General features: G+C 33.1%; 1 protein-coding gene across 1 annotated transcript in view; it reads right to left on the bottom strand.

The window, feature by feature from the left end:
• Nucleotides 1–19,042, bottom strand: part of LOC129235086 (zinc finger CCHC domain-containing protein 8 homolog) — a 51,239-nt gene extending 32,197 nt beyond the window's left edge. Inside the window, exons 1-4 of the mRNA XM_054868765.1 lie at nt 18,924–19,042; nt 14,630–14,759; nt 9,703–9,767; nt 972–1,040 (exon numbers count right to left, since the gene is read on the bottom strand). The gene's annotated coding sequence lies outside the window, so the exon portion shown is untranslated. The remainder of the gene's footprint in view (nt 1–971; nt 1,041–9,702; nt 9,768–14,629; nt 14,760–18,923) is intronic.
• Nucleotides 19,043–24,270: the final 5,228 nt, after the last annotated feature.

Here is a 24,270-nt window from a genome sequence, read left to right on the forward strand (position 1 = left end):
CCCCTGAGAAAATGTGAAATGATGGACCTGTGTTACTACACCAAACCGTTAAAATTATAAACTTTCTGCTGTCGTGACAAATTTTATAAGCTCTTAAAAACTTTTAAATTGAGGATTTTGGGCAACAAAATAATTTTAACGCTGTTTCGACAAAAAGAAGCATTAAAAAGTATCCTTTGTGCACATAATTGTATCTGCCAGCAACAATCTAACAGCAGTATCAATACACCAAAATGATGTCTTGTGGTCAGTCCACATGAACTTTGACGAGTGTTCTATCTCTATTACTTTAAAGGAGGAACAGAGGAATTTGTTGAAAATCACACCTGAAAATTTTGAATTTGTGACATACAGATCATGTGATACACGAATCATTAAGACATTCAGTCAAGAAAACAGTATGTCTGCCAACCTCCGAGAAAAAAAAATTTGGAAGATTTTTTTTCTTTAAATCAAGAAGATTTTAACGCAAAATAAAATTAAGCAGGGCATCTACCCTCTTTACATTTAACAATATGAAATTAGTTATGAATTTCATATCAATTGAACTTACTTTTGTTTAGTAAAAATTACTTGTATTGCTTTCTTTAAAAGTTTGGAAATAACATTTACTCATCTTAAAAAAAGAACAAAGCAAAAACAGCACGAACTGAGAGAAGGAGAAAAAGATAAACGGCGCCGAAATCATTCCCCTAGTTGCCCACTGCGACACTCGCTTTAATTGGATCGCTATTTTTTCGTACAAAACATGAAAAATCTGGAAGATTTTGCTCATAATCGGAAAAGGACATGAAAAACCGTAAAACTTCCAGGAAATCCGGAAGAGTTGGCAGGTATGAAACAGGCACTTAACGATAAATCACTTTTCACTCATTTATATATATTTCATAACAACTACAAAAAATATACAGCAGAAAACTACATCAATAAAAAGCAAAAGTGATTGAACATAAACAAATAGTATGCCTTACATTTTTGGTTTTTCATTCTTATCTTTTTGGTTTTCTGGCTGCAGAATTTCTGAAAAACTTGTTTCGTACCTAAAACACAAAAGGAGAAAAAAGTTGTAACACAAAACATAATATAAATACAGGGAGGATGAAGTCAATCATCCTTATGAAGTCACAATCAATTTGAACTCCCTCATACACTGAAATTTAAAAACCATTTTAACATGAGCTTTTCAATACAAGTTGATTTAAAAAAAAAACAGAATCCATACTCCAACAGCTGCCCCCCCCCCCCCCCCCCCCAAAAAAAACCCTGACTTTTCCAGACAGATCAAAAGAAAATTTCAGGTCAGTGCTTTATGTTAGGGCTTCCTAAACTTTAAAACCAGTGGATCTTTCACAGACCAATGTTCAATGCGGACTCCTGTCATTCGAGGGTATAGATACTTGTAGTTAGTAGATGTTCAACGTAATTAAATTAACCATTACTAATTAGAACTTTGTTAGCCTAACACGCGAGCTAAACTCTTGTAATTCTAAAAATAGAGTCAACTCCACAGGTCAGGAGATGCCTTCAATGTTATATGTTTCATCGAAGATTGAAGTAACAGAAGTCAATTAAAACTAACTTCATTTTATTGAACAATATATAATAATTAACAACTGTAAATTATATAACTTCTGTAAATATTAAAATAATCATAACATGTTTCAACAGCATGAAACTAACTTACGTTTCTTAAATATGTTTCAAAAAAATTTAATTCCCTAACACTCAAGGCAAAAACAATCATCCATTTTCCTATGCTAAGTTCCGGACGCCGCTTCAATAAGTGAGCGTTCGTCAAAGAACGGCTATCTACAGCCGAAGGGATGAAAAACGCGAGCAGAAGTGATTCCGCCTAAATTCCTTCTGCTTATGTCCTGCATCGCACGATGCAGCACGTCACACGGAAATGCGAACCTAAGATCCGCATCTGGAAAATTCTATCTACCCCGTCTCAACAGGAGATTGCGTCATCCATCGGCTCACGCACTGACCTCACATCCTTTGAATCATACATTCTACACTGTTTACTGCTTGATCGCAGATTGTATGTAATTTGGCAATCTGCCAAGTAAAGACTATTCCATCTGAATTAATTTAGCAGGGGAGAAGGGAAAATAACGATGGGATTTTTTGATGCACGCTTTTTATAATGTAACTAGTGCCTTATTCATTTATTGCATTCTCTAAAATAAAATAAAGGAAAACAAATATAGTTACCATGGAAACAACAAAAAGAAAAGAAAATATTTTCATTTCGTTCAGGAACGTAAAAGCAAAATGGTAAGCTCAAAACTTTGTTGTGGATAAATAAATCAATTCATTTTTACAGTGAGAATAAGATCGAATATACATAAGTTTTAAAAAATGTTGCTGTGAGCAAACTTTAATTTTTACAAAACTAAGGTTAAATAATAGAGAGGCAAATGTGCACGTCTGTAGCAAATCAACTAATACCCCTATCAACTAATAGACACGTCCATTTCCACCTATAAACCGGACATCAGCCTTTCCATGTAATCAATGGTCAAACAGTACATATCGTAACTTTCTGATCCGCGACTCGTAACAAGCGTCCGTAACGGGACAAGACAACTGCTCACACATTAATGAAGAAACAAGTGAGTAAATACATCTTACACTTAACATTTAAGATGAATTGGTGAGAATCAAACCTGGATCGACATTTTGTAATTATCAAACTTCCCTATGCATGATCTTGCAACACTGTACCTTGAGATGCCGGGGATTAGGGCTCAAAAGACAACTCCTTACTTCTTAGGTGAAAATTCTAGGTTTCAAAGGCAAAATTTAAGTATCATTTCAGACTTCTTTAACTTTTTTCTTTTCGAAGTTTGCCATGGACTCCCTACTAAGGGGTCCGTGGATCACAGTTCGGGACGCTCTGTTTTACCTAAACCACATTTCATAACATTCATAGACACAGCTACAGTCGTACCTCGCTACTTCGCAAATCAACTTTCGCGGCTTCACTACATCACTTTTTTTTTTCAAATATAGTAATTAGCCTTTTTTATGCACTTGTGTAAACTTTTTCCTACAAAAGAATTACAAAGTATGTCTTTTACGTAAGGTAAGCTCTTCTGAGGGGCGGTAGTTGTACTAGTTGAGGGAGGGGAGGCATAAAATTGCCGAAGTAAGTGTAGGTAATTGCTATCGCATTTTAAATGTTAAACACTAACTGGAAAGTACAAATTAATGTATTATTACTAGGGGATTAATGCTAGGGATGCACCGGATATCCAGCAACTATCCGGTGTTCGGCCTATCCGGCTGATTTTTTAACTATCCGGAACTATGAGGTATCCGATCCGGCAAGCCACTCCGGATCCGGATATCCGACAGTTTTTTGCAGGATATCCGGTAAAAATGTGAGAGATATCCGGGGTTGATTTGGGGTTATCCGGTACAAAATGAGGGTTTAATTTTAAATTTACTTTTGCAAAAATTCCAGTTGAAGCTTTCACTGTTTCATAAACTTTTCGATGATGCTTTCTCTTTTAATTGCTGCTTCAAAAACGACCATTCCTCTTCAAACCTAGCTTCTGGCATTCCCCCGCGTCGTCCCCCCTCTCCTTCGGGAATCTGCTGACGGTATGTTGCCAATAATTTCTCCCTCCCTCTCTCACTCTCTCTGCTTTAACAAGCTGAAGTGAAAAGTTGACCTTGAAATGGTTCATATCAAAGCGCTTGAAGTTGGAGGAGCGGCCGTGTTGAAAATTAAAATACAGTCAAGTTCTGACTGACTTGCGGGAGGAATGCATTTCACTACTCCTCTCGCGTAAGTTGTAAGTTGAAATTTAGCGTAGTAGAAAAATGTATGAATTCGGATTTTTAGAAACACACTAAAAAATTTTAGGCATTTGTAAACACCTCTCACACTATTTTGAACCATTTCTTAACTATATATTACCGTTTCTTACATAAAAAAAGCTGTATTATTCAACATAAAACTCTGTTACGATGTACAAAATTAATGGTCAATGGGAGAGAGACATAAATAAAACAATAATATAGTTACAGTGTATTAATAATTTAATAATGCACGCTTTGGTGCCATTATATCTCATGAACATTAAAACGAAGAATGAAAGAAACTAATGAAAAATGTGGAATAGTTGCACTAAAACAAAGCAATGTTTAGAGTAGTACGGTGTGGAAACTTCCGTTTTCAGTGATACTAAAAGGATAAGAACCATCAAGAAACCAATATGTAGTGACCAATGACGTAGTCGATGCTTGCACCCAGCGCGCGCAGTTGTACAAACGAACTATTTTCGAAATTATATTTGCTTGTATATTTCTACACATGCTAAAATCCTTTCATTGCATTCATTTATATCCAAAATTTTGTGTTGCGTTTGTATTTTTTCCATTTTTAGTTATCCGTAAAAGTTTTCTCCTCCTTTTCTCAATTATTCCACTTACGTAAAAATTAGTTGAAATCTACCTGGAAAAAAAAAAACCATCCACAAAAAAAAAAAAAAAATCTCAGAACAAACGGTGTTTTAGGGGTATTTTCTCTTTTTTTTTTGGGGGGGGGGGGTATTTATGGTTTTTAGGGAGTGGGCCCTTGCTCTTAGGGGGGGGGGCACCCCTGTATTTAAGATGCTAACTTGCATCTTTAGAGAAAAAAAATGTACCTTTATTTCTGGAATTAAAGTAAAATTTTAAGTTGATTATTTAAGTTTATTTATTTATTTTTTGAGTCAAACTGGCCCTGTTTTAATATTTTCTTTTTTAACTTGTATGTTAGAAAAATTTTACACATGTATTATCTGTAATGAAAATGAATTCAAAGCAAAGTTTTATTTTTTGTTATTTCTAAATTGGAAACAAGAAAATGTATTACTTTATGATGAAGTTTAAAAACATTTCTACACGTCATGCAAACCTAATAACAAATACGACCTTTAAGATTTCAACTATGAATAATTAAAAGTTTAAACCATGTGTACATTACGTACAGAATTAATTTTTGCCGAAAGTTTGTCTCTTTCGAAAAAACCTGCCGAAATAAAACAATATTTTAATGTTTCATTTTATATATAGCACAATCCCTAAATTAAAATACAGAGGCTCTAAAAAAGTTCATTTGAATGTACTTAACATGTTTTTAAAGAAATGATATGTGGAACAAGTTTGATTTACTGTTTTGAAACGGCGTTGTAGAAAAATATGCGAACATGCAACGCAATCGAAATGCCGGATATCCGAATCCGGCAGGTAAGGGGGCATCGGATATCCGGTATCCGGCAAAATCACTATCCGGTGCATCCCTAATTAATACATCTATCAATGGTGTTCAACAATGTACTAGCTTTTTAAGTTGTATACGTAATACCTTTAATGAGCATGCGTGTGTGTAATTTGTTTCCCAACAAGTGTGCATCAATGTGCTATCTATTACATCTAATATATCTCATTTTCTCAAATTTTGTGCAAAATATTAAGTAATACAAATGTAACTTGTGGATAACGGTGCCGTTTCATATCAAGGGGGCTTTAACTATGTTAAAAACCTATTTAAATTGTCATAAGTAAGTTTTATGTGCTCTAATTAGAAAAATATTCAGTTTATAAATAAAGAATCTTACGTGGTAAAGTTTGGAACAAATTAAACGTGATAAACGAGGGTTGACTGTATTGCTAGACCCAGGGTTCATACTCAATTTGGATAAAAAAATTCCATGACTTTTCCAAGACTTTTTCATGACTTCATAAAAATTTTCATGACTTTGTTACATGAAGAGAATAGTACTATTAAATACCAAACTTGCCAATTTTCGGAAATGGGCTTTCAAAAAACTTTTATGTGAGTGCCACTACCTCATTGGAGGTTACTCATTGGAGGGCACTTACTTGTGACTGAAAAAATATCAGTGCACTGCAGAAACTAATAAAGTTGTGACTATAATCTTAGTTGTCTTCATCATATGAATTCAAGTAAAGTAAAAATGCAATACACTGATGTTTAAATGTCTAACAAATATTTAATAAATAGGGCAGAATGGTAATGAATGGGACAAAAATTGAATGGGTCATTACTAAGTTACCAATAATAAATTTACTTCATAAAATAGTGCATCTACACACCAACGTAACTTAACAATATACTATATTTGTTAATTAAAGTAAAGCCACATTTTTCAGTTTTTTCATTTTTCTAAATCAGCTGGCCCCAAGGGAGATTCCCCTATTTCTATGTTCTATTGCCTGACTAAAATCTTCACTTTCTCTTCAACATATTAAGATAAGCCCTGGTAAATTTAATAATGAATTTTTTACAAGTAGTTGAAACGAACTCGGGTGCAATTGAATTACACTTTTTGAGGGGGCGTGGCAAAATCAAGAAAATGCAAGTCCACTACTACAGAATATAAAATATAAAAAGGGCAGAAAATAATGGTGAAATCAAAATTAGTGATGTCCTAGTAGTAAAATCACATTACTAAAAAAGGCGAGCGGCTGTTACAGAAGCAGATGAAATTGGATTCCAAAACTCGGACTTGTTTCTGAGATTGTTCAAGTTATATGCAATATTACTAAACCACTCAACATTTCTAGTGCTCTTTTAGATATTGTTACTTTCTTACTACTCAAGACATTTTTTCATGACTTTAAATAAATGTCCATGACTTTTAATGAAAATATTAATTTTCCATGTCTTTTCCAGGTCTGAAATTTGTTTATTTTTTTTCCATGACTTTCCAGGAACATGGAAAAAAAATAAACAAGTTTCATGACCCGTGCGAACCATGTAGACCATCTGATGGTAGGTTGGTTATATGTACATAGTTTTAGAACAGAATCCAGTTTTTTGTTTTGTAAAATTGTAAAAAATCTACTCATTATCTTTTGAAAATGCAATCAGCCTCAACTATTTATTTTTTTAAACCAGGGTTCTGATTCCATTAATAAGTGAAGTTACAAACATGACTAATTTCAATATTTTATATGGTATTTATTGCATTAGATTGAAAATTATTAGATGAGAAATAAAAAAATTCATTATTCATGACAATTGTTTTAATGCAAAATCATGCATTGTTTGTTTTCAAATTCAGATATAACAAAACTTCTGATAGTAACACATTAAGGTATATATCAAATGAATATGAAAAGTTTTAAAGACATGCTATAATTGTTTGATTTGATACTAGTACTTAAAACATCAGATGATTATTAATGTACCGAAGTAGTAACATTATGATGGGCAATTGTTTATTGCACTTCAATCGTAATAGGAATGTTCAGATTTTTTAAGAAGGAGAAAAAAAGACTTTTAAACATTAACTCTTTTAAGCTGAAGCAATTATTTCATTTCTCCCAATTAAAAAATGAGGTGTAAAATAGTAAATCTAGAATAGTAAAAAAGGTATTGCATAGTACATTTTAATTCGGGGAAGATTGTGAATGTTGCTAAGCAGTGCTTAAATGCTTAAAGAAGAGAATAAGAAAGCAGTGGATGCAATTGGATTTCAAAATGCATAAAAAATCAGGAAGAATTAGTAAAGAGCGGCTGACATGCAAAAAATCTTTTAGACATGTTATGAGTCTATTAGAAAGAGTTATAAAAAGGTTAAACTTGGAGATTAAAAGGTTAATTTTTCAGAAGAATCTTGTGACAAGTCCGTCTTTAAAATAAAATATTTTCTCAAAGGCTAACATTTTCCCATGGAGTTTATTGGGAATCCAATATCACAAGCAGCATAGATTTCATTGAATCAGTAGAGAAAAAATAAATTCCTGACTTTCCATGACTTTTTGAAGGGTATCTTTTCCCCCAAACTTTTCCAGGTTCTCCAAGAGCGTATGAACACTAAAAAATAGCAACAATATTCCAGCTGAATGTATATATATATATGTATTAGATCCAAAGAGAAGTTTTTTTTTGCTGATGAACAATAAACATTTGAGCTTGAAGAAGCATTGGTTACATATTATACAGGTCACAATGCAATAAAAGAGACAATCAATTTGAACTCCTTCATGCTCTTCAATTTGAAAACTTTGAGTACAAAGCTTTTACTCGTGAATAATTAAAATTAGAGCTTGAAGAAGCATTGGTTACAGATTATACATGTCAAAAATTCATATTATAAATTTAAAATTAAAAACAAAATGGCTGTTCTGAAGACAGTGTGATATTTTTGGAAGCTCATCCCCCCCCCCCCACCTTTCCCATAAAAAATCTTCAAATATGCAAACAAAAATCATCGAAAAAACCATTTTAAAAGGTGTTTTTTTCCTTTTTAATAAAATGTTTCAAAGTGATGCCAGGCCAAAATTTTTTCGAAACAGCAACCCGAAATCTTTGGAAACGTCGGAATTTTCTGATCACAAACACCCCTGGTTGAGACCATAGAAAGTTTGGATTTTCAAATTGTTCAAATTTTTGAAGATAACCAAGAAAATACTATTTAAGAAAATGGTATGCCAGTTAATCAAATTAAGCGGTTAGGTTACATAATATGCAGGGGCTGATACAGACTTCCTATTTAAGGGGGTCACGCTGAAGGATGTAGTGTTTTTGGCACGTAAAATTTCTGAAATTGCTTTTGTCTACAAAAGCACAAAATCGGTCAGGAAGAAGGCAGCTAGTAGTGCATAAGTATTTCAAATATAATTAAAGAATTGAACATATTGCTGCAATCGTTCACATTTTATTCACAGTATTTGAACACAGCGAATGGGTGATATACTCTATGATTTAGGGGTCAAGGGTCATGACCCTCCCGACAACACACATGTCATACAATACAGTACATAACGCTACAGTACGCAATTACATTTTTCAAATAAAATGCAACACAAATTTACAGTCATTTGTATACTGAACATATAGGACAATTTATTGAAACTTCATACGGGTGCGTTCAGATTTTCGATGTTCTACTGTATATGAACAGCAACTTTTTTCTGTTTCTTTTTTTCACAAAATGTGTCTTTAAAAATAAAAGCCTTGTTGACCTGATCAGATAAATAACAATGCACTAATATTATGAATCAGTTTTTCCAGGTGTAAGCAAAGGAAGGAACAACAAATGAGCAATAAGTATTATATTTATAAAACACAAAATAGAATGTGTATGAATTTAAACATTTACAAATACATACATTGAGTATTTGGCATTAAATCTCAGAGAAAATTTCTTCACACCCACCTTTTAGCATATTCCTTAAAGATTGCCTATATGCTTTTATTAAAAAAAAGAAGTCCTAGATAAAGTAGCAACTAACTCAGTCTATTGGGCACTGGTTGCAAACCAAAATTTGAACTTTTTAGGTTGAGTACAAAAGTGACTTTGAATAGATCAGAATGATCAAGTTAAAATAAATTCTCAAGACAAAATCAAAACAAAAAAAGAAGAAAGAATGAAAGAATTAAGAAAAAGACAGAACAAGTGAAATTCAGAATTTTCAAGAGGAGTTTTAATGTTAAAGTGGAAAAATGATTTAAATCAATTGATTCAAACCACTGCCACTCTGATACAATGAATGCAGATTATAGACTGAAAATTTTTGTATCAGAACCAAGGACACCTTATTCAATGGAAAATGATATTGTTATTAGACATAAAATATATTTAAAAAAAGTAAAAGGATATATTTTTCTGATTAAAAAACAAGGCTTTGTGAATAATAAAAGCAAAAATTACATCATGATGTTTCTTAACATACTTAGGAATGGAAGAGCAGGCATCTGGATCAGGTATTGCTGATATATCAAGCGAAAACAAATCCCCCTAAAAAATAAATATAACTTTGATTCTTTTGCTTTACAAAAAAACAGTCGAATGAAATGATATTCAAAAAGTTCACAACATTCAACAGAAATATTACAGAGTCAGTAATGTGTAACCTCTAGATGAAATGCATATAATTATACAACATAGACATTACAAATAAGTGACATGAATAAACAGCTTTTATGAATGATCAAATCTGATTTTCAAATATGTCAAACTCATTCCATCTTAAAAACAAATGTGCATTATGTGAGCAAGTGAGTTAAAAAGTTGCATAATTTTAAATTTTAATAGAAAAACTTTTATTATTGCATTTCATAAAAGATAAGCTTTCCTTTCGGTTGTATCTGCTTCTTTCCCAACACATTAAGGCATATCTCTTACAATAAAATTGAGAAGGAGAGCTAACTTAACTTATAGAAAGATGATAGAAAAATTGCTGTGAGATTAGGCAGTGGTGGCTATGTGGTGCCTATCACTCATTAATATTTTATTTTTGGGCTTAAACTTCTTCAAAAAAAAAAAAAAAATGTGCTATGTATTTTTTTTTTTTTAATTTCAAATGGCGGAGAACTTAAAAAACTGATAAAAATAGTTAAAAATAACTAAAAACAAGGAACAGGAAAAGACATTGTCTAATTCAACTTCTTGCTTCCCAGTACCGCCTAACCAAGGAAGTCACAAGGGGTTCTCTGCAGTAGAAAATATGGTGACCGTCCATGAAGATGAGATGATCTTCAGAAATGAATTTTCAAGATACTTGAAGAAATGTTTGTTGGATTCAATACTAACAACACGGAAATGCTCAAATTAGACGCTTTTTTTTTGCACCTTTTTTTTGCGGAAATCAAATAAGCAAGCTTGTACAATAAAACTAACGTACAACAGATGACAAAAAAAAAAAAAAAAAACAAATTTGCAGTTACTGCCTTTTACCTGCCCACGGCAGAGATTCTCACAAAAGGTGCAGTGGGGATCTGCAGAGACACCAATTATAAAAACATGTTCAGTCAGGCAATCTTGTACACAAAGTCTATGAATGAAGTATGAAGTGAAAAGGGGGGCACGTGAAATGAGCGCGAGCACTGAAACTACAGGTCTATTGTACTATCCCCGCTTAGACTACTAAAGGAGCCCAGTAACAGAAATAAATTTCAGCAGTTGCCTAACCGAAATTCTAGGCAGTTTCCCAGGGATCTACATGGTAGTATCCCAAGTGTTCAAATCTTTGTGCAGAGTAGAAGTCACATTTATATAGCACATGAATTGATCTTTCATCAGCCATATGACATCCTCTATACGAAGGATTGTCGGCAACACCCATCAGATTAAGATGCCTATTAAGAGAGCAGTGTCCAGTTAGTAAGCCAACAGACTTATTGATCTCATTCCTACTCAAATTAAGCAGTTCCTTGGATCTAAGCCAGGGAGGCTGCTGGTTCAGAGTCTTGGCCTCTGTTTGAGAGTCGGGACTGAAGCCACAGGCCATATGATTCATCCATAAGAAGGTTCTTTGCAGTAGTCCTTACTGCATTATAGGGCAGGCTCGGGTCCCATAAATGGTGCATTGGAGCTCTGCTTAGCTAACTTATCTGCCAATTCGTTGCCCGCAATGTCACAATGATCAGGAACCCAGTAAAGGGGAACCCTATTACTGCCAGTTAGTCTTACCAATGCATTATGGCACTCCCAAACAGTTTTGGTAGAGAAGCAGTCTCGATTGAGAGCTTTCAACACAGCTTTTCGCGGAAATCAAATAAGCAAGCATGTACAATAAAACTAATGTACAACAGTTGACAAAAAAAATTGACAAATTTGCAGTTACTGCCTTTTACCTGCCCACGGCAGAGATCCTCACAAAAAGTGCAGTGGGGATCTGCAGAGACACCCATTTTAAAAACATGTCCAGACAGGCAATCTTGTACACTAAGTCTATGTTGAAAGGTTGTGTAAAGCAGAGATTCAGACAGCTGAACATAAACAAATACGTTTAATACGAAACATGGGGACACACATACAGCAAGACACATAGAAAAGTAGTGAAGACCCTGATAAACAGACTGCGGCTCTTTAAATAGAATAGAGGGCAGATTTTCAGTATCCAATGATGTTTCTCAAATAGCAATGAGCTTTCTCCAAAGTCCGATGTTGGATTAAAGAAGAGATTTTGCGAACTCCGTGGAAAGCTGCAAATGTCTCTTCCAATAAGATGTAAGCACAGTTCTTTCTTTTAAACCAATTGAGAAAGCAATTACATTCAACAGTCTAAGCATAGTAAACCACTCACGGTGGGGTCATTCGGGTAGATTGGATTCGTCCAAAATAATAAAATTTTTGGAAGTGGTTCAAAACCTCAGTTCTTCTAGATGTCGAGATGAAAATAAATTTTTGAAGAGCCATTTTACCACACAAAATGGTACACTATTGCCTGCTATTTGCAACACACCAGCACCCTTCTTTGCTGGTGCGTCAGCGTCCTCATTGTCATTGAGCAAATGCTCTGGATTTCAATTCTGTAGTCGGAGATGATAACGGCATTTTGCAATTTCTAGCAGTGGATGGTTAATTGTCTAAGTGCTATGCGTATGGCCAAAACTCCTCCCGTGAAGGCTGTACAGGAATTTCCAATCAGAGAGAAAAAGATGAACAAATCACAAAAGATTCCTACACCAGGATTAGGTTTGTCATTATTAAACAAGTTGTCGGTATGTACTCTTAGCCAGTCAGGTTTGGGTTACAGATTATTCAAAGTCTCTAGAGCAAGAACATGAAGAACTTCAGGAGCTGTGTCATATTTAAGAACCAGAGTTTCAAGATTTAATCAGGCACTTGTTTCATTAATTAGTAAGGGGTTACATGGTTTCAAAGCTTTATCCAGGGCATTAGGGAGAAGGTGAGTGCTCTTGCCGGCCAGGACTCATTGGACAAAACCTCTTCGGGTTTTAAGATTTGAGGTGGAATCTGGTAATTTCTCCAAAAGGTGTCATCAAGATGTATTAATTTTTCGTACAGAGTGGTAGCTTTCTCTGTGAAAATAGTCAGTGGTTTAATATTTGTAAGGAGCAATATAGAATCAAAAGGCTTGGACTAAGCCTCACCAGTGATACGGCTTGATTTAAAATGATCTTCAGGTTTTTCATTAAACTTTTGGTCATAGTTATTAGTGGTTCCCAACAATAAATGAATACTGGCAAAATAAAAAGTACTGTAAGTGGGAACTAGAACTGATCTTGCACAGCCCCAAAGACAGCACACAAAGGTTTTGTTATGTGGTCAGAAATGTACTCAGCGTGATTTTTCTAGCAGGTTTTTTTAAAAATCAAATACAACATCTTGATATGAGAATGTGTCTAATAGGGTATTTTGGTAATAGAGTTAAAATTTTTAATTTTGCTGCACCATGGAGAAGATCTGGGTTGCAATTTTAGCTAAATTTAGTCATTGTTTTCTTTGCTCCATGCCTTCAGGACATTAAACCTAGTCTCAATTTAGAGTAGCCTCAGTATATGTTTTGGTACTTCTCTAGAATGATCAATCATATAAAATAGTTTCACATACATACAGGGTTGGCAGCGGTTAAAACCACTGGTAGAAACCGGTTAAAACTGGCATGACAAAAACCAGTTTCTGCCACATTTGCGGCAGAAACTGGCAAAAACTCACAAAATGACAAAAAAATAATTATTGACACACAGTAGAAAATACATGAAAAAAATAATTGTTAACTAAAGCACAATCAATTGTTGCATTGCAACAAATCTTACATTGTTTGGACCCTGCGGTTGCCTCTTAGAAAAGGTGGTTTCAAAAATCCAAACAGTTTTTTCAATATAATGTGCACAAATGAGGAACTTAAGAATATTCTTGCAACATAAGAGCTAGCAGGCAATGCATCAAAGAACAAGCAATATTCGTGAAACTTTCATCTGTTGTATATTTTTTCAAACTGATCCACCATCTAGTAACAGGGAAAGTGGTAAAAATTTGACTGGAAAAATAAGTTTCGAGAAATGGGGCCAATTTGTTTTGCAAAGCTGTGACATTAGGCACATACAAAATCTAGGTTAATATTGGCAAGTAAAATTCTGACACTTTCTTCTTGAAGCACATGATAATTTCAATCACAAGCAATTTAGATGAAGCATATAAAGCGAGCAAATTACAATCAGTAATGCCTGTTTAATTCTGTATGTCACTCCTCTTGCCTAAGAACCCATATGATTTTTGTCCTTTGTTAGACTAATGCAAATATTATGAACATCTACAATTGAAAAGTTCCTTTTCTAAACTAAATCAAGGGAATTAGCATAGGATTTTATTTTTTACAATGATAAAATGAAGTTTGATATATCAGTTTATTTAAACGAATATCATTCAGTAATTACTTTAAAAGTTAAGTAAAGTTAAAGTGCTTAAAGACACTTTAAAGTTTTTGCCAGTTTCTGCCGGTTTTTACCGGTTATAACCAGTTTCTGCCACTGTTTGCCGGCAGAAAGCCAACCCTGCATACATAAGAAGAGGAATTTTGACATCTCTGCGGTAGATTTTAAATCCTAAGTCGGGTTGATGTTTTGTACTTGCTTTATTTGTTTCAGTTTAATATATATGTTACTGTTTTATAGGTTATATATGGAACTGTTATTAGTTTTAATATCAGATAATTCTGCAACACAACTCTGATGGAAAATTCCCAAGACTACTTCTAGTGTGCATTGGTTAATTTTACTCATTAAACTTAACATCAGGTATGAAATTTTCATTCTCATGAGAAATACCAACCCATTAATACAGCTAACTACAATTAAAAATATTGCAGGTTAAAAATGTTTTAGGGACAAGTAAAAGAGTAAAAATTTTACCTCTGGTGATTGTCTGTTGCTTTTTGGTGAACTACAACTGTCAGATGCTAAAAATTTCTTTAAGTCTTCAACACTAAATTTTTCTATTATCAAACCTTCAACAACGTCTTGCAAAACAGGTAGAAACTTACTGAAATAATATAACCATGATTATTAACAGGTTAATAAAATTCATCACAATATATCAATTCATACTAAGCCACTGAAATATCTACAGTAGAAGACCGTTATAACGCACACCTTGGGACCAGAGCTTTTGGTTATACAGGTTTTTGCGTTATATAGATCATTTCACAAATTTTGAAACTAATGTTCAGAATATATCTATATATTAGCACTTCAGAATGAGTTTTATCTGCAATGAGTATTAAAGCACTAATATTACAATTAGCTATTCACAAATAAATATTTTTCACGATCAAAATCCTGCACTTCTGCTAGCTTCATGGTTTGCATAACATCTGCATTTTCAAGAGCCATCTGGTATTTTCTGTTTACTATGAGTACTAATTTTCAATTTAAAAGCTTTGAAATAAGATGGAAAGATGAAAAACTTTCAAAATTTAATTTGCCTAATAATTTTTATGTTTGCAAAGCAAAACGGAGAGATTTTTTTAAACTTCAAAACCTATTGTTTACTTCTGAAAAGTAGTGCGGTTTATAGAGAATTGCGTTATACAGGTCGACGTTATAACGGTCTTCTACTGTAATATGCATAGCAAGTTAAAAATATATACACTGTGGGTAGCCAAAAATTTTAGTAAGACAATGCCTTTTGCTTTCAATCATGTATCCATGGGAAGCAAAAGGTGAAAGCCAACAAATAAATACAGTTGGACTAGCTTATGATGAGCGTGGTGAAGGGATCACAATCTTAGACCATCAAGTAAAACACAGCTTTGGGGGGGGGAAAAATCAGAAAAATATATGTACACATTTTTTAAAAACATTTCTGAACAATACTAAAGTTGGTTAGTTTGTTTTTGGCTGTCATTGTCTCTTTAATGTGTTAGTGCTTTTTGGAGAATATTCATGGCCCAAAAATCTTCATCCTTGATTTTGCCCCCTTGATTCAAAAAAAGTTTGAAAATCTTCTTTGCACTCAAGCAAGAGCACCCGAACTTATATTTAAAAGGGAGGAAACTTTCAACTTCGCAAATAAAACTCCAAATTTTTCTTTACACTAAAATGCAAGCATACCTGTATCTAATGAGAAAAGACATTAATCATTTCGAAAAATTTCAATTTGCAATGTTGTTTTCAAATTTGCCAAATTGACAGACGAAATTCAACAAATATGGTCATTTTTTGGGAGGGAGGTCGCAGTGACCTCCTATCAGGGTGCACCTGCTGTCAAAAGTCATGGAGTATGGTTTGGGTGGAGACAAGGAGGTTAGCTTGAAAATTTGCCATCAAATATTGGTTTTATTATTGTTTTCATCTGCTTCAGCTTGCAATTCAGCAACAATATCCTTAGGAGTTGTGCACTACACAAAATTGAAAAAAAAAAAAAAAAACTGTTATTACTTGTTTGCAGGATTTATGACTCATCTGTAACTTTTGTTTGACTTCATTGTACCAATCAGGTATGTCTAATTTCGTTGTTAAATAAATGCTTATTGTAAGTGAGATCGACAAACAAAAAGTCTCGATAAGGATTTTACACCTTAAATTAAAAAAAATAGATTATTTCAGCAAAATCAATTCCTAACATATTTTGTTATAATTACCTAGGCGCTTCAAAAGTAAGGTAACAAGAGCTTGGATGGGTGTGCAGTTTCTTAGTATGAAGAAAAATCACGCTGAAGATAGGGAAGATGATCAAGTTTTCACACCTTGCCGGTGAATGGAGCTGGGTGTCCACTAACAGGACAAAACGTAGTTAGAAGATGGCTACGTTGACGGAACGTGTAGCGCCAATGAAACATGAATTGTGATAAAGTTTTCGCGTTGGGAAGTGTTGGACCAACCTCATTACACTCCGGACCTCGCACCAAGTGCTTTCTATCTCTTTGAACCTTAAAAGAAATACTTGGGTGATCAGCAGTTCAGAACCAATGCTGCAGTTTAGCAAACTATCTTAATTTTCAGTAAGTTACCGCCCTATAGCCAGGGCTAAGGCAGAAATACATGAAATATACCGCCAGCTCAGTCATTCCGGCGGTAACTTACTGAAAATACCATGTCTTGCCTTCAATCTTCAAGTTGAACCAAACAATTGTTTCAGTCACTCGTTTGGTCAGTGCTAATTCCATATTGGCTACCAGTTTGTTTGGCACTAACTTCCTTGAGAGGTTTTTCACCTCCAGCTCAGTTGCTTCATATGCCGGGCTGATGAGTGCTAATAAGCGCGAAACTGCAGTCCTCGGATAGAATGACTGAGCTGGCGATGTATTTCATGTAAACTATCTTAATGTGGTCTCATTTTTGACGATGCTTTCTTCCATGCCAGACCTTCAAGTGCCAGACTTACATTTTCTCCTGTTAGTGGCAGGGTTGGCAAAAACCCGGGTTTTTTTTAAAAAGCCCATGGACCCAGGGTTTTTTTAAATAAAACCCAACTACAGTTGGGTTTTTAAAAAGAAATATGGGTTTTTTTGTTTTTTAGGGAAAATGCGGGGTACTTGTAGGATATTGTAGCGTAAGTATATGGACAAAGTGCAAAAATTGTCTTCGGGTAAAAAAAGCTGGAAAACTAGTTAAAATTCGGTGTTTTCCGAAGAAAAGTATAAAAGACGAAAAAACCCAAGAATGGTGAAGTTTCAGATTTTTTAATTTTCATTATTACAAACAGTTAAGGCAAAGTTACTTCTCGAGTGATAAAACCTATTGCTTGTTTTTAATTACTACATTTTTTTTTTTTGCATTTTACTTTATTGTATTTCATTTTGTTATGCAAAACTACTGTAGAACCTCAAGTAGTTTAAATCCCTTTTTACTGAATTCCAGCTTAATCAAGACATTTCTTTGAATTTTATGTTGCCTGTTTTTCTATTTCTGTGTACAGAGTAAGAAATATTAAACTTTTTCGTAAGATAATGAAAATACTGTACTTGTTCTGTTTTCTGTCGACCGTTTGAAAAATCTGTTTATTTCTAAAAAATATACCTTGTGTTTATTCCAGATTTGCGATGTACTGGTTAGCAGAAAATAATTCACATAAAAGCCTTTTAACTAAATTAGTTTCCTCTGTACAATCTACAAATATTGAGAAAATCAGACGTGACAGGACTTGGTCAAGATTATTTGAGTTATTTATTGACCAGTTAAAGAAAAAAGTTAAATACATTTATTTAAAATCTTTGAAGTATTTTTTTAATGCCGTTAAGAGTTAAGAAATACCATTAAAGTTCAAAATTCATTTTTTATGTTCATTGTCTGTGGTGAAGAACAAATAAAAAAGAAGTTGAAATTGTAAAAGTATTTAAATTAATTAATTTTTTTAAAACTTCTCAGAAAATTTTAAAAAACCCAAAAGTGGGCTAAATAATGGGGTTTTTTTAAATGGGTTTTTTCAAAAAAACCCATAGGGTCCAACCCAATTGAGTCCAATTCGGTCAACCCTGGTTAGTGGACACCTAGCTCCATCCACTAGCAATCTTTGAAATCTTTGTTATTCTCAGAGTGACTTTTATTCAAACAGAGAATCTGCATACCGGTTAGAACACTTTCTGAAACCCCTTCGTATTTAAATTCTTAAAGTCATATAGAAATCCTAATAAAATAGCTCAGACAAGGCAATTTTTTCACAAATACTTTAATTAATTGCAGACAATTATCTTATCTGTAACTAACTTCCTTACTATTCTAGTCACTTTTTCAAAGTGGGAGACAAAATTGGTCATGAGACGAAATTGGTCAATGAAAAAAGTTAAAATGAAATGAGTATATGTATATATATTTGAAAAACAAAAATAAATTTCAAAAGAAATAATGAAATTGTTTTTGTATAATATAATACATGCAATAATAATTTTTTTACCAACCATAATTTAGATTCATTTTAGATGCAACAAATATATATATGGTTATTTTTTTTTTAATCTTGGAAGTTTTAAAGCACCTGGGGAATCTTTACAATGAATTTTCTAAAGAATTTAGTCAAAATGCACCCCATGGAACAAAATTCTCACGCGCTCCTCCCCTCAAAAAAAAAAAAAAAATAAATAAATAAAAAAAAAAAAAAATTAAAATGTTTAATCATGGTGAATCATTATTAAATTTCCATTATGGAAAAAGATTAGAAAATATAAAATTTAAAACATCACATCGATAACGGATAAATGATACTTACTACTCCAAATCTTTTCTTCTGAAAATAATTTCTACCTCATTGTTTGAAAACGAAGGCCACTGTTGGTTGATATTTCTCAATTCTTCTTTCAATCTGAGATGTGCATAGATTAAGGTCAAATCTAAATCATCAATTTATGAGTAATGAACTTCATTGACTTCATCAGGCAGTCATGAAAATACTAAAATAACACATATGCATAATTTAATTCCTCACCTTCAACAATTTACACTGGTACTGTTTTGGGTATTTTAAAGCAACGCTTGCTTACTTATTTATTCACTTAGTAGCAAAGGTAGAAATTTCAAAAAATAAGTTACTGGTCCAATGAACGGACCAGTAACTACAAAATTTAATCGGTTCGAAGACACGTTTGATGGTTTTAAATAATGAAAAATTAAAGGGAAAAAATATAAAGAAGAAAATTAAAATGACAAATGGAGTTCATTAGCAGTTTTCAATGCACATTGAAAATGTAGTTTTCAAAACACTGGGTAAAAGAAGCAAGTAACACTCATCTCTCTGCTGCTGGTAAAATCTTATTTGTGTAGTTGTTCTGGGAAAAAAAGACAAAAAGTTGAATATGTTAGGATGCCGTGTGATATTTGTATATCTAATTTTTCTTGCCAAGAAAACCGAAACATTGTAAATAAAGGTGCAAATTTTCTCTCTACAGTTTCAAAAAAGGGTGATGTTTAGGTATTTTTCAAAGGAAAACAGGAATAAAACCTTACTGGTCTTATGGACTACTAAAATTTATATTCTGCTGGTCTGACGGATATTTTAGTGGTCCCAGACCAGAGGACCAAACTGTTAATTTCAAGCCCTGCTTAGTAACATCAAAGCATGGTTTGTATTTTTTTTATACAGTCAAACCTTGATATCTCGAATCTCCTTATCTCGAAACCCTTGATGTCTCGAAACAAAAATTTTTCTCAGCATTTTCTACAAAAACTCCTATGTATTTTCCATAGTTATCTCGAAATTTATTTTTTGAAACCCTTGATATGCCGAAATTTTTGCACAGAAGCAAGTTTCAATTGTCGTTTTGCTTTGGCAATTTTTGTAGTAAAACCAGTTCCAGGGACAATTGCTTAAAGTTTTTCATCCCTTTTCTTGGAAATTTTGTGAATAGGGGGATTGGGGCAAGATAATAGGGGAGTGTTGGTATGAAGGAGGTGCTGTGTTTTTCCTAGAGTTTAGAATCTTTGTGCATTTCTCTCAAACATGTTATCCATTTTGAGGAAAGGGGTTCGATTTTTTTCCGTCAGTTTTCAAGCGAAAACGGAAAATGCGTTCCTCATCTTCATCATTCAGCTTTTTTAACTCCTACAAAATGATTGCTGAGAGCTTTTTGAATGTGAGGTTACTGGTTAAAGATAAAATTAGAATTTTAAAATTTTTAGGTGAAAAAACCAAGTTGAAATTGTTGTTTATTTCAAAATCTCATCCTGTGCACTTTCGACAATTAGAAAATTTCAAATCTAGTGAAATATTGAAGACTACTTTATTGATCGTAATTCGAAGTGGTTCCATAGTACATATATAAATGCATATAGCGTGCATGTGTGTAAATGTGAGAGTTACTAGTGAATTTTTTTTTAAAACCTTGATAACTCAAAAACTCAATATCTCGAAAATGTTTCCCATCCCAAGAGATTCGAGATATTGAGTGTACTGTAAATCAAAAAAGTTGGATTTTTTAAAAATTTAAATCAGCTTTTTTTAAAATCTTCCAACATTTGTAGTTATTAATTACTTTACACATAAAAACATAATATATTTTATACAATAGATGAATCAATTTAGCTTACTTTTAAAGCTAAGATAAGTTTGCTAACTATCCCATACATTTTTAATATGTATAAATTCATTTTTTTACTTAGATAAGAAGTGATTTTGTTTTAAGCTTTGCTTAAAAATAAGGTTTCCATCATCATGCATATTTTAGTGTAAAAGAATATATGCTGAGCAACTACTTTTCTTAACTATATTAGTGATGGTGTATAAGAAAAACTGCAAATTTATGTTTGGTTCTATACTGAATTGAACTAATTTTGGAGTAAAAGCAATACAGTTGACGTTCGTTATAACGACCCCTGTCCTCCAAAGGGAATCGGTCGCTATAACGAGAGGTCGTTATAACATATTGCAAGTTGTTAAGTCGATTTTGGAAATGCAGGAATAATTTCTCATAGTTATGCTTCATTTTAAAGATAATCAAGAAACTAATAAAATAATTTTTTAAAAATTGCGTGAGTTTCTGTTTTTTTTTTTTTAAATTTTTGCTGCAATTGTAGAAGCTTTCCGCTTTTTTAGACTTTTTCCATTTGTGATGTCTATTATTTGTGCGCTATTTTCATTATTTCTTTTACCTCATACTAAAAAATAATTCATTTAAATGAACATATTTTACTTTTAGAAACGTATAGTGTTAAAACATTAGTTTTCGGATAGTTAGTCCTGAGATTAGACCAAAAATTTGAACTTAGTTTTGGACGTTATATTGGAATGAATGGTTCAGTTCGGACGCTCTAATGGACAGTAAAATAACGTTGTATCTATGGAATTGGAAACCGGACTTCATGCATCGGTCGCTATAACGGAAAGGTCGCAGTAATAAGAGGTCGTTATATCGAGCGTTGACTGTATTGCCAAGAGTGAAAATCTGTTTTACAGATAGAAAGAGGGATCTATGTAGATTTGCCTTTTGAATTTAAGATTGTTGTATGCAGCGTAAATAAATTTAGAACACATTCTAAAAATGCACCACATAATTAAAAACATTATATTTGTAATTTTCTTGCAGTCTTCATGTTATCAAAAAAAGATTAATCTATTCGCTTTTTCTGTGTGTTCTGGCCCTGCAAGATTCATCTTAATATAACTCTTTAACGAAAATTAGTTGGGCATCACTGCTCTATAGCACAGGCTGCAAATGGTGCGTTGACGTAAAAGGAAGAAAATGCTCGGTAAAAATACTAAAAGAAATTTTTGTAACCAGGGCCCAATACAGGCTAATTTTGCTACCGTTTTTCGGTACCTTCACAAAAATCTTGTTTTGAAATCGGTACTTTCACAAAAATCAAATTATAAAATCAGTGGCTTCACAAAAACATCGAAAATTTCACAAATATAATTTATAATATATTTAAAATATAATTTATATATACATTAATATAATTTATATAATTTATATATTTAAAATATAAAATTTGTTTCTTTGTTTAAAACAAAACTTACTCATAAAATAAAATTCTAAGCAGGTTTATATGAACAATCGCTTAAATAGAAACCTTTTTTGTAGTATTTTAACTAATTTTTAGCTGTTTCTCGCCACAGTGTATTTATGCAATATTATCGCAATCTTTCAACATCTGTTTTGGGAAACCATTTTTCTCATAATTTCCTTGTACACAGTACATAGCCCATTAAGCTGAAATTACAATTTTTTTCATACTTCTTAGGTTTTTAGCTCCCCCTCCCCAAAAAACGAAACCTGTTAAAAATAATACTAGATGACATTTACACTTTTCAAACTAAAATTTCACTTGTTCTACTTCTGTTTTACAAAAATTAGGATGCCTCTAAAATTTCACAAAAACAATGCAGATAAAAAAAAAAAAAAAACTTTCACAAAAATAGGTAGCAAGAAAAAAAAAAACCTGGATTGGCCCCTGGTAACAGAAAATGCATCAGATTTCAATCAATGAATAAAGTTGTATGTAGTTGATTAAGTTTTCTCAGTTACTGCTTTGTTATTTAATAGAAGTGGCACTTTATCATAATTTATAGCCATTAAAACCATCTGCATACACAACATTAAGTGTACAAGCAATTTCTGGTGCCTGCATTAGTTTTTCCCTGCCCCCACCAAACACTTCACAGATTAAATTATAAAAAGTATATTAAAAATTTAATTTTTCCAGTGTAGGACCTGTGACAAGTGTACATGTAACAAAAAAGTACAAAAAAAAAAAATTTTTGAATTTTGACATCTTGAATTCAAATTATGTTTTTCGCAATCACGAGTGCGTGTAGTGTGTGTGTGTGTGGGGGGGTATGTGTGTTTGTGTGTGGGGGGTATGTGTTTGTGTGTAGGGGGTATGTGTATGTGTGTGTGTATATGCAGGTGTCTGTATGTATGCATGAATGTGTGAGTAGTTGTCTGTATGTATGTGTGTATGTGTCTGTATGTAGCCGTGTGTAGGTGCGTGTATATGTGTGTGTAGGTGTATATGTGTTTGTGTGTGTGTAGTTGAGTATGTGTATGTGTGTGCAGGACATGGATGCAACCTGGAGACGGCTTTCGCTATAGGAGCAGCATCATGAGGACCCGGTCGACGGTGATGGTGGGAAAATAAAATCAAAGGACATCAAAACAGTCAAGTGAGAACAATAAGCAATCGTGATTGCTCAAAAAAAAAATGTTATCTTGATGATGTGGACTGCTTTCAATAAAAGAAAATGTGCCTTTGAATTCTGTATTTGTACAAAAATAAGATTACGATTACGCCAAGAATTGATTTTGCCTGATTGGATTGTTTTGACAGGAACACTTAACAAAAGCATGAAACCAATGGAAAAAAGTGATGTATGAATATAAATTTGACCCGTATTTTTTTAAAAATCTTTCTAGCTAACTGCATCAGTTGTGCAACGATATAAATACAAACATTCGAGTAAGGATATTTTCTTCGAGTAAAACTTGCATTTGATTATCAAAATAGCCAGACTGAAAATGATTAGGAACAAATTCGGAATTCCTATGAACATCTCTCATTTCAAAATGAGCAGTGGGTTGATTGTGATTCGATTTATTATATACAGTTCGCTGAATTTCAAAGTTTCTGTTATGATCAGTTACAAATCTATTTTCTAAATAATGTTCCTTTCGGCGTCTTTCAGCATTTATTTCTTTAATGTTCCAATTAGGTACTAAATTAAACTGATTAGTATCATTTCCTCTCTCATAATTTCGATTTTCGTCGTGAATAAGAAAGCCGTTTTCTGCGCTGTCCGTTTTGTAAACATCAAGGCAAGGTGCACCATGGTTTTCTGTATTTGCTAAAGATTTTTTCTTTTTCCGTTCTTTTTTCCTTATTCTTTGCATCGCTTTCTTGTTCTTGCGGTTGGCATGGGTTTTTTTCGATGTTGGTTTCCTTTCTTCAGATATCAACAAACTAATAGACGAATCACCTTTATTTTCAATTTCTTTCTCACAGTTATCCGCCATGTTCCGTGAGAAGGGGTTGAGTTGTTTAAAACTTGATTATTGACAAATCAAAGATCGAGTTTCCTCCGGTTTAGTTCAGGGGTGTGTTCGAATAAAGTGGCCGGTCCATTC

This window comes from Uloborus diversus, chromosome 2 (assembly GCF_026930045.1).
Source record: "Uloborus diversus isolate 005 chromosome 2, Udiv.v.3.1, whole genome shotgun sequence".
Classification (NCBI taxonomy): domain Eukaryota; kingdom Metazoa; phylum Arthropoda; class Arachnida; order Araneae; family Uloboridae; genus Uloborus; species Uloborus diversus.